Below are 10971 nucleotides of genomic sequence, written 5' to 3'. Positions count from 1 at the left end.
TCTAGGTGGGGAGGGCCCCCACCTAGATAAATGGAGAACTCATGATGGGAGAGGAGGTGGGCTCCCTTTTATAGTCATATTTCCTTCACCATGCTGATCAACCTTGTTCCTTATGCTCAAGACCCAGGTCTGGTACCCCATTCCAAACCAGGAGGATGAGGGTTGACACAGAGGGGTTTCTATGGCAACAACACACCATCTGGGACCCTACCTCTTTCCTAGACTCCAGGAAAGCCAGAGCACTGCACGCCTCTCACTGGGGTCAAATAGGCCACAGGGCATATTGTGATGATCTGTGGTTCGTGACATTACTTTCTGAAAGAGAAAACTTGCAAAAGGGGTAGAAACCAAGTGGATCAAAGTTTCCAAATTAAACGCCAAGTCTCAGCACAGGCCTGAGCCAGCAGGGTGGGACTACAAATCCCGACGTGCCTAGCAGAGCCGTCGCCCAGCAGGGAGGACTACGTTTCCCAGCGGGCTCTGCAGCAGGCAGACGGGCGGTAGGGCGGGGAGGGGCGGAGCCGGGAGGGGCGGGGCCGCGGGGTAGGGTGCTGCCCTCTGCCGGGCACGGCGGGAAGTGAGTGCCGAGTGACAGCAGGAGCCCCGGCGCCGGGCGCGGGGCTCGGTGACAGCGGAGGCGGCGGCCGCGGGCTGGACGTAGGGAGCGGCGGCGGCGCCGACGGCAGAGGGCAGGGCGGACGGGGGCGGGCCTCCCCGGTGGCGCGGAGCCGGAGGAGCCCGGGAGGGGGCGGCCGGCGCAGCTCTCGGGCCCGACACCTGAACTTGGGACAAGTTGCCGGAGTCGCGGGGCGCGGGCGGCGGACGGATTGACCTTCATAGCTAGGTGAGCGGGACCGGGGGGCAAGGGGTGCGCGGAGGGCCCTGAACTCCCGACCCAGGCTCCGCTGCTCCGATCCCGTGGGTCCGCGAGACAGGTGGGTGGCTGGGTGGGGGTGTCGACTGGAAAGGGGAGCTAGACCGTGTGCGCCGCACTGCCACCCGCCCCGCCGTCCGTCTAGCCGGCCCGGCTCGTCCGGCGCATGGCTGGGGCGGCGCTGCCCGCGGAGCCTGGGAGCCCCTCCAGCCCCTCCCTTCGGGCCCGGGCCGGGGGGCGGCTTCTCCGCGACCTTATGTAACCAGGCGGGAGGGGCCGTGGCAGGCATGGGCCTTCCCGGCCCGGGAGCTGGAAGTCGAAGGGGCGGGAGGCGTGGGAGTGAACTTGCAAGAAGTTTTGAGGGCGTGTGGGCCCTGCGCCCGCTTCTTCTCCACCGGACGCGGCTGGGGCGGCGGGTGGCACGGGGGAGGGTGCCGAAGGTAGGGGAGTGTGCGGGGGCCGAGTCCGGCGGGGCCAGGCCCTGCCTGGATGGTCCGGGGAGTGGGCGGGCCGGAGCTGCGCCACGCCCCGGGGGCGGGGGGGGGGCGGGTGGAAGTACCATCCTTCCCTGCCTTCCCGCCCCTTCCTCCCCCTCCGTCTCTTGAAGAAGCCGCTCCAACCCGGTCCCCCGATGTGCCAGAGAGCAGTCTTTTTCTCCCCCTTGCATTATTCCACGACGTTAGGGAACCCCAACCCCAGAGCACACCATTCCTGCCTTCCCTGCGGCTCCCAGCCATCTACCCGCCCCCAGAGTATCCCCCCTCCTTCCCGGTCCCGAATCCCGGAAAACACGCCCCCTTCCCCCGATTCCTTGAGTCTGCACCTCCCAACCCCAGGCTGTCCCACCCCCAAGTCAGCACTTCTTCTCCACCGTCCCCGCCCGCCCCCGGTACCCCGATCAGCTATTCGGCCGAAGCGGCGAGTGCGCTCGCCTTCTCGAAGGGAGCGGGCTGATGCCAGCTCGGCTCCCCGCCCCTCGGCTCCCTCCCGCCCGGAGTTCGGGCTTCACGCACGGCTGCCCAGAGCTGCTCAGGGTTGCGCGAGCAGGTTCGCGCCGCAGCCGCCCGGCGCTCCCCGGCCCGGATCGCTGGGGGAGGGAGGGAGGCGGGGGTTGGGGGTGGAGGGAGGGCGCCCGGGGCGGGGCTCGTCCGCCCTGGGCTCCGCCACCCCCTCCTCGTCGGGCCAACCCCTCACCGCTGAGTCCTTCTCCGAAGCCGCGCCCACCCCTGCCGTCGACCTCACGCGCGGGTGTTCTGGGGGTGGTTATGCGCGAACAGTTCCTGGACCAAACTCGAGCGCTTTGGCTTAGCGTTCTCCGGAGAAGTGATAGTTAATCCTTGTGATAGTGATAGTTAACCCTTGAGTGGGGTGGGGGTACTTAGTTGAGCTGGGAATGGGACAAGACTGGTGTAGGTCCCCAGTGACGCCTCTGGGATGTGGGTTCGCAACCCTGATGGCTGAGATTCCACCCGCCCAAGACCTGGCACTCTTGGGCAACTGGGGGTGGAGGGGACGGTGGGGGACTGGTCGGTGTGGGTGTCTTCAGAGCAGAACGCAGTTCTTGGTTCGTAGACTTGCTCCCTCTGAGGCCTTCTCTATGCCCAGCCTGAGAGACGGGCCCTCAGGCCCTGCCTTCAGGGAGATCACAAGTCTGGGAGAGACAGCCGACAAGAGTTAAAGGCAGGCCAGAGAGGCAGGCGGGGGAAGGGCTGGCTGCCTCGGGAGCCCTACCTGGTAGTCTGAGGTGTGCCTGGATCTTGTCTCAGTTTCCCCAGCCACGGGGAAAAATAGCAGTTCACACCGACCCCTGCATTCTGCCTGCCTCCTGGCTTAGGCAGAAGAGTCGGACGGAAACCAGGCAATGGAAACGAAGAGCTGTTTAGGGTGACTCTGTGCTCTGCTTGTCTGGGAGCGCAGCCAACGTTGCTTACAGTTTACGAGGCCTGTTACAGCTGCAGTGCTATTTTGCCCTCAGCTCAGCTCTCTGAGGTGCAGCCAAATGGGAGCCCAGGTTTCCTGATTCTGTGCTCTGTGGAAAGGGTGCAATGGTTGGTGACATCTCCTCAGGTGAGCACACAATCCCGAGAGAGCCCCTGGGCTTCTGAGGGCTGATGGCCTGGTAACTCACAGTCGGAGGTGGGTAGGAGGGTGGGCCAGGGCATGCAGGAGCCCATCCAGTGCTCAGGGATGATGGGGGTCCCCAGCGCTCACCCCACAGCCAGTGAGGCCTCCCTCCTGCAGCTCAGCTGGAAAGCAGGTGGGAGGAGCTTCCCACCCCTCAAGCCTGGCTGCCCTTTGAGGGTCTGGCTTCTGGCCCCATCCCTCCTGGGGCTCTGTTTATGGCTGTAATTGCATCATTAGCCAGAGTTTATAGAGTTACTTAGCACCTGCCCCCACAGGGAGTGGCCTAGCCACCCCCTGGCTTCTGTCTCTTCCTTTTCAAAGTCGACTTGGTTTCTGCCGGCAACTGGGGTTTCCCCAACCGCAGCTGGCATGCAAGCCAGGTTGGGCCTTTGTCCTAGGGATGGAGGGCAGTCAGCACTTGGGGCCCAGCTTGGGGCTGCCCTGGAGATGACCGTGGAAACTGGGTTGGCCTCTTCCCAGAGCTGCCAGCAGTGTCCACATCCCAGGACGCAGTGGGTGTTTTTGCATATGATGTATGTATCCACGTCTGAAAAGAGAGGTAAAAATGCACACACTTCACAGGCAGCTGTGGGGAGTCAGGTGCCTGGCGCATGGTGAGTCCAGATGCTGCTCTGTATCTCAGTGTGGGGTGTGTGTGATTGATGGGAGTTTGTGTGTGTGGTTATGAGATCATGGGCATCTAGATACATGTATGTAGATGAATTGTGTACACGCATGTCTATGAGCATGTAAAAATAACAGTAATAGAATATGCATCTACTCTTTTTATGCTATAATAGAGCAGTATTGTAATAAAACTTAGTCATAAACTATCAGATCAGATCAGTCACTCAGTCGTGTCCGACTCTTTGCGACCCCATGAATCGCAGCACGCCAGGCCTCCCTGTCCATCACCAACTCCCGGAGTTCACCCAGACTCACGTCCATCGAGTCAGTGATGCCATCCAGCCATCTCATCCTCTGTCGTCCCCTTCTCATCTTGCCCCCAATCCCTCCCAGCATCAGAGTCTTTTCCAATGAGTCAACTCTTCGCATGAGGTGGCCAAAGTACTGGAGTTTCAGCTTTAGCATCATTCCTTCTAAAGAAATCCCAGGGCTGATCTCCTTCAGAATGGACTGGTTGGATCTCCTTGCAGTCCAAGGGACTCTCAAGAGTCTTCTCCAACACCACAGTTCAAAAGCATCAATTCTTTGGCGCTCAGTCTTCTTCACAGTCCAACTCTCACATCCATACATGACCACAGGAAAAACCATAGCTTTGACTAGACGAATCTTTGTTGGCAAAGTAATGTCTCTGTTTTTGAATATGCTGTCTAGGTTGGTCATAACTTTATAGTTGCCAACATTTATTGTGTATTTACTCTTCAGAATGAGGTAGAAATTATTATTTTCATTATACTGATTCAGAGAAGTTAAGCAGGTTGCCTGAAGTCACGCAGCCTGGAAGTAGTAGGGATTCTAACCCAGGCCCAGCTGAGTCCAAAATCCATGTTCTCAGTCCCTGCAGAAGACCACTTCAGGGTTCCCAGGAATTCTCCCTTAAAAGGCTGGGACGTGGTGTGACAGGAACCTTCTTTTCCCCATTGGGGTCTCCTGCTCTGAGCAGTGATGGGACTTGCTGAAGCCCCTTCTCCAGGGCACACATGTCTCCTGACTGCTCTTCTGAGCTGCTGACCCAGGTGACTGAAGGGCCCCCAGCGAGTACTCTCCTACCTGGCTGGGGGAGGAGATGGGTTCAGACAAGGCTTCCTGGGTCTCCTTGGCTACCTCAAACATGCCCTTACAGTGCAGCCCTCAGTAGGCACTTGTTTAATCAGATGAGGAGAAAAAGCCGGGAAGGTACTTAGATGAGAGCCGGACGGCAGCAAAAGTCCTGAGAAGAACCCAGGAGACCCCGTGTAGACAGGCCATATGGCTGGGCCAGTCCCTGTGTCCCTTAGCTTCCGTTTCCATATCTGTGAGCCTCCATCACCGGTGGGGTCCCCTCCAGCGTGAGCCTTCTATTCATCTTTGGCCAAAGCACCCAGACAGGAGACGCTTCAGAAAGGGTGGAGTGTGAGTGTGAGGGAGGTGGGGGGGCAGCCCAAGTCCACCCCGTAGAGCTTCTGCTAAAGGCTGGACCCCGTGGACCCATCAGCCAGGTTTTCTGGGGCAGAGCCATTGCGTACTGAGAGCTGGTACTGAGCGCTGGGCTAAGTGCCCCCGAGCCGGGGGGTGGTTGAGAGCACGGGCTCTGGGGCCAGGCCGCCTGGTGTGGTTCTCAGCTCTGCCACTTGCTGGCTGTGTGGCCCTGGGCCAGCTGCTCTCCTGCACCGCGCCTGTTTCCACACCCAGGATGCGAGGAGTATGGTAGTGCCTGCAAACAGTGCTGTCAGGAGTGCTGAGTGTGTGGCTGCTCGCTGCCTTTACAGCACTTAGAACACTGCTGTGCTCCAAAAATGTCATCATAATTAACTCCTTTAACTTCTTATATCTCATTTCCAGGTGAGGAAATAGAGGCATAGAGAGCTCTAGGGGAGAAATTAAGACCTATGGGTTGCAAACAGGCCTCCCTCATGGGCCCAAGATCCTCAAGCAAAATGCCTTCAGTGGGGCTTTGCAGACTCCGTGGCCACAGTCCCCAGCACTCCCTGTTGTACCACACAGCCTGGTCTCCACGGTCGACAACAGAGCAGATGGTCAGGCCTGCAGCATCTCTACCACCCCTGCCCTGCCCTGCCCTGCCCCCTGGGACTGGCTTGGAGTGCATCCGGCTCGTTCACTTACTACTGACTCCTGACCAGAGGCCCTCCCTTGCCCTCATGTTGCCTGGCCCTCCTGCACTCTGCACCAGAGATACATACGGATCTCCTGGTCTGCAGTGTCACCAAGGCAGAGATAAGATCTCAGCCATAAGGCTGGATCTGGGACTTATCATCATGCCCACAGGAAGTGCTTTGTTGCCTGTGGAGCAATGGGTGAGAGCAGGTGGCAACCAAGACGGGGAGAAGCAAGAGGCAGAGTCATCATCAGCTTGCTTTACTGTCTCTTAAGGAGGAAGAAAAGTGAACTCTGGTCATCCCCACCCTTGTCCATCTTCCTGGGGGCCAGACCACCTTCTTGGCTCCTGTCCACACAGCGGGGTCCCACAATCAAATGGGATGACATGAGATTAATGCAGGAATTCCAACAGGCTCTCTGGAAACCCAAGGACCATATTCCCTCATCCTAGCCCTTGTTCATGCTGGTCCCTTCTCCTGACAGTCCCTCCTCTGCTTCCCTCCCTATAGGCAAATCCTCTGTCCCTGTAGGCTTACCCTTCCAGGGAACTGCTCCATCTGACTGCACTTCTGGCTGGATATTAGGATGACCTGGGGAGCTCTTTAAAAATACCATTGCACCTAGTCTTTGGGGAGAGGCTTGGGCATCAGTATTTTTTTTTTAATATGTGTGATGACTTTGATGCCGTGTCTCTTAGACAGTGGTTCTTAAGTCAGGTGGGCGTCAGCATCAGGATTGGTAGAGTGTCTACTGTCCCCCAGCCCCGCCCACGGTTTCTGAGTGGACCTGCAAATTCCTATAGGTCTAAAATTTACAATTCTGGCACTTTGCGGTGATGCTAGTGCTTCTGGTCCTGGGACCCCATTTTGATAACCTACTCTTTTGTGATTACCCAGGCCAGAGCTTTCTGTTTCCTGGGCCTCTGTTTGCCCAGGGTCTCTTAGGCCCATCTGCTTTTCAAAGCCAGGTCCCCAGGGGGAGGAACCACTGGGAGATCATTTGGTGACTGCTAGTCTCTGGTATCGGAGAAAGCAATGGCACCCCACTCCAGTACTCTGGCCTGGAAAGTCCCATGGATGGAGAAGCCTGGTGGGCTGCAGTCCATGGGGTCACTAAGAGTCGGACATGACTGAGCAACTTCACTTTGACTTTTGACTTTCATGCATTGGAGAAGGAAATGGCAACCCACTCCAGTGCTCTTGCCTGGAGAATCCCAGGGATGGGGGAGCCTGGTGGGCTGCTGTCTATGGGGTTGCACAGAGTCGGACACGACTGAAGCGACTTAGCAGCAGCAGCAGCAGTCTCTGGTATGGCCATCCTTCCCTCCTCCATCCTGACTCTCTGCCCCTACCTCCCATTAAACTGACCAGTGTCCAGTCTTGACCCCACCCTTGGGGATGGGTGCTCAGGAAATAGTGGTTGCTTCAGGCTAGGTGAAGTGGACAGCACCAGTCCCGAGAGTCTTCAGTACTGGGGGCACATCCTTGGAGCCAGAATAGCATTTCTGGCTTCAGGGGGTGGGTGTCCAGAACAGCCCCTCACTCTCCCTAAGTGAGGCTGTCGAAAGATCCATCATGTTATTTGACTTTCCCAGCCCATAAAGGGTATTTGATCACTATTTGAACTGCATTTTTGGTGAATAATAAAAATGATAAAACACACGCAAGAAACAGCCATTCCCTTCTGCTTTCCTCACCCTGGAGACACCGGGCCGGCAGATGGGGGGGTCATTGTTGGGGGTCGAGATGTGTCCATCATATTTTAGGGGGTCCTGGGCTTTGAGGGCAGCAGATAGCTGGGCTGACCCTATGGGCTTGCCCCAAAGCCTGTAGTAGTAGAGTCTTCCTTGGAAGCCAGGGGAAGCTAGCTATGTACTGGGTGCTCAGCGCAGCTTCCTGGAGGGAGTAGGTGAGTGTGAAATGGGCCCAGACCCAAGGATGCACATATGCCTTACCCATGGTCTCTGCCCTGCAAGAGCATCACCACCTAAGACCCAGGGATGGGACCCAGGGACGTGACCAAGGAGGAACTCCCTGCAGGCTCACAGCCTGTCTCTCCCTGCAGAGTTTGCAGCAGCCCTGCCCATTGCCTGCCCCCCGCCACTCCCCAGTTCCACCAGTGGGTCTGTGGGGTGGGGCTCTGGTTTGTTTTCCCTTGTTTGCTTAGGGAAGTCACAGCCTGTCCTCTGCCTTGTTTATAACTGGTTTGGGGACAGCAGCTGCCCCAGCCCCCTACAGTCCCTGAGGGGTGCAGGGTGGCCAGGAGGTGATACACTATCCTGTCCCCCCCACCCCCCCGCCGCCTCTGTCCCAGCCCCCCTCGCCCTGGCCAGGTGTTGTCTCTCTCAGCTGCCCCTGCCAGCGCAGGACCAGCTGACTGGGGCTGCAGGGCTGTGGGCCTCGGAAGCCAGCTGGCACTGCCCCCGTGTTTTCGAGAGGAGGGGACTGGGACCCAGGGAGGTTGGGAGACCCACTCCAGCATCCACTAGGGTCAGCAGTCATGGACTGACTCGGTGCCTAGCACTGTGCAAACCAAGCAGGATGGGTGGGAATAAAGACATAGCTCCTTTCCCAAAGCTGATGGCCTGGGAGCGGGGATGGGGAGAATTTCAGTATCTACAGAGGACAGAGAAAGGCAGAGCGGTGTGTTATCATACAGAGCCATGGACTAAATGACGACAAACATGCCAGCACCTGGCCCTTTGGTCTGAAGAACATTCTTCCTTTTTTTTTTAATTAATTTTTATTGGAGTATGGTTGCTTTACAATGTTGTGTTAGTTTTAGATGTACAGTAAAGTGAGTCAGTCAGGCACGCGTGCATGCTAAATCGCTTCAGTCGTGTTCGACTCCTTGAGACATTATGAACTGTAACCCGCCAGGCTATATGTCCACTGTTTTTTAGACTCTGTGGGGCTTTCCAGGTGGCTCAGTGGTAAAGAATCCACCTCCCAGTGCTGGAGACACAATAGACTCGGGTTCCATCCTTAGGTCGGGAAGATCCTCTGGAGGAGGAGACGGCAACCCACTCCAGTATTCTTGCCTGGAAAATCCCATGGACAGAGGAGCCTGGTGGGCTACAGTCCATAGGGTTGCAAAGAGTCAGACGTGACTGAGTGAGCACACACACATTCCCATACAGGGCATTACAGAGTGTTTGGAGTTCCCGGTGCTGTCCAGTAACCTACTGCTATATAGTAGATTCTTATTACTACCCATTTTACATATGTTAATATATAGTAGTATATATATGTTAATCCCAGGCTCCCAATTTATTCCCCCTGCTCACCCTTGAAGAGCCTTCTTCCCTGGCCAAGGGAAAGTTTTTACAAAAGGGCTTGGGCCCGTGCCTAGAACTTGGCTCAGCGCTTCTCACCCACTGAGAAGGCTCCAGGAAGGACTGCTCTCTTGACCCTGGGTCCTCCCACCTGGGGGGTCGCCTCTACAGGCCCAGGGGCCTCTCCCCCTGGACCAAGCCCTCCCCTCCAGGAGACCTGGAGTGTGCTGAGCGCCAGGTGGGGCCACAGGGAGGCTGTTGGCCCCTGAGCCCCTCACCTTTCGCTGAGGCCCTGGGCCCCGGGGCACATGGTGCTAATCGGGCCTAACACTCAAGCCTCTCTGGACCCGCTTGTGCTGAGCCCTGAGACTTGGGCTTGTAACTGCGGGCGGTGCGTCTGCTCTCCCGCCCCAAGCACTCTTCTCCTTTCCCTCTTTCCTTTGCCCCTCCCACCCGCATCCCTCTGACTCTCTCTCTATTTCCACAGCAACTGGAACTTCAGCCCCCGATGCGGGTGTGTCTCCCTGTCCTGCTCCCTGTCTCTCTCCTCTCCGTCTTCTTCATTTCATTTTTATGCCTCCCTCCTTCTTTCAGTGTATTTATAGGATGAGCAAGGCCTGCCCAGTTCCTCCAGTGCCTTCCCAGCATGGGCCTCTGAACTCTGCTGTCAGGGACCCGGAGGAGCAGACCAGGGCAGGGTGAGGTGGGCATGAGAGAGCCTAGCTTCATGCAACTCTCTCCCCTTGCCCACCAGGGGCAAATGGTGGCTGGGATGCTCCAGGGTTCGGGCAGAGATGAAAAGGACTGTGGTGCCCAGGTCCTATGGGCTGAGGGGCAGCTGGAAGAGCCCTCTACAAACACCCCGGGTGTCACTGGCTCCTCCAGACCCATGGCCAGATATAGGGTCTCATCCGCTTTGGCCGAATCATAATGGTTTGCAAAGCCAGGTGGAGGAAGAGACTATTAGAACTTCTATTTCGATGTATTTATATCTCATCCTTTTCTCCCCCCTTTTATTGTGAAATATAGCCTAATTGCCAAAAAGAGCATAAACCTATATGGATAATATAACAAATAATCATAAATGTGAACACCCAGGTTACCACCACCTCAGTGAAGAAACAAATGTAACCTGCATTTGAAATCCACTTGTGTGCTCCACCTTGGTCATAAGCCCCTTCCCAAAGTGAACCACTATCCTGACTTTTGTTTTTTTGCCTTAGTGTGGGCATGCAGTAGCCTAGTTCCCTAAACAGGGATTGAACCTCTGCCTCCTGCTTTGGTAGCTGGAGTCCCAGCTATTGGACCATCAGAGAAGTCCCTCTACTGACTTTTAAGATAATCAGTTCCTTGCTCACCTTGATCATGTTACCACCTCTACCTGTGGCCTTTAGCAATAGAGCTTAGTTTCGCCCAATTTTAAATATATGCAGCTGGAGTAACACTGGACATGTTCGTTGGCCAGTGGAGAGATCTGGCTACACTGTTGCGAGTGGCTGCGTTCACGTATCAGCATCCACTGTATGAACTTGATACCATATCTGCATCCATCCCACCACTCATGGACGTTTGGGTTGCTTGCCTTTTTTGGCTGCTGTGAACAATGCTGGAAGAACATCCTGGAATGTGCCTCCTGGTGTGTTGGTGTGTACACTTCTTCAGAGTCTGTATAGAGCGGAATTGCTAGAGTATTGCTGCAGGGTATATGATGCATATTTCAATTTTAGTAAATTCTGTGTGAAGTGGTTACACCAATTTGCTCCTCACTGATGACCCCTAAGAGTTCCTATTGCTGTGTCTTCACTGATACTTGGTATCAGTAGACTGTTTTGTTTCTGTCCTGGTGAGCTGCTGAAACTGTAACAGTATCTCATCCTGAGTATAATTTATATTTCCCTCCTTGTCTTTTTTATAGATC

General features: G+C 56.2%; 1 protein-coding gene across 2 annotated transcripts in view; it reads left to right on the top strand.

Moving 5' to 3' along the window:
- Window positions 1–716: 716 nt before the first annotated feature.
- Window positions 717–10971, top strand: part of TFEB (transcription factor EB) — a 48373-nt gene continuing 38118 nt past the window's right edge. For both annotated transcript variants that reach the window (XM_024983503.2, XM_059880284.1), the window contains exon 1: window positions 717–844. The gene's annotated coding sequence lies outside the window, so the exon portion shown is untranslated. The remainder of the gene's footprint in view (window positions 845–10971) is intronic.

The sequence above is a fragment of the Bos taurus genome, chromosome 23 (genome assembly GCF_002263795.3).
Source record: "Bos taurus isolate L1 Dominette 01449 registration number 42190680 breed Hereford chromosome 23, ARS-UCD2.0, whole genome shotgun sequence".
Lineage (NCBI taxonomy): Eukaryota > Metazoa > Chordata > Mammalia > Artiodactyla > Bovidae > Bos > Bos taurus.
This window is presented reverse-complemented; position numbering and strand designations above follow the sequence as displayed.